Here is a 745-nt window from a genome sequence, read left to right on the forward strand (position 1 = left end):
AAAAGCAGCTCCTACCCAAACAGTGGCTTCTTGGATCGTGACCTTGGTTACTTCCAAGATATTTCTTTAGTGCAATGAGGATATCTCGTTCAACGTCGAAGATAACTTAATTTACTCTTCAATGTATGTGTGTACTCTTAACAAAACAAAAATGAAGCACATGGGTCTTGAGATCCATTTATTAAGCCGCCTCCATTCTTGATTTGTGCTATAGAGCAAGCAAACGGAGCAAGCAAGATATTCAATTTCATGGAGTGTTTCAAAAGGAATGGACCACCCGAAGTTCATGGATGTGAATTGGAATTGCAATTGTAATCATTATGACAAACGTAATTGTTTTACATAGGTTTACAATTCTGGCTGTAAGAATTTTAGGGTGCTTTCCAAATCTTTTGGACTCTCTGATTTATGCACGCCAATTGAATTTAAAGCGGTAAAAATGTGATACTTGTCCAGGCTCCACAGCAATGTCCCAAAAGCGTGTTAGATTTCGTTCGAAAGATCTTTGGGCCTCCAGAAGATGATGAGGAAGAGTTATATCCAACTGGCCCAATTTGTTTCGACCAATCTACGTTTTGCAGGCCTGGTCCCAAAAAATACACATTTCAAAGCAGATTAATTGTTAAGCAGGAATGGAGACCTCAAATTTGTGAACCGACAGTGACCTGAATGCATAATTCATCATTGCACATTTACAAAAGTTAGGGCATTTGAAAACTGGAAGTGGTCCTTAACTTTCGCAACA

Source organism: Tigriopus californicus, chromosome 8, assembly GCF_007210705.1.
Source record: "Tigriopus californicus strain San Diego chromosome 8, Tcal_SD_v2.1, whole genome shotgun sequence".
Classification (NCBI taxonomy): Eukaryota; Metazoa; Arthropoda; class Copepoda; order Harpacticoida; family Harpacticidae; genus Tigriopus; species Tigriopus californicus.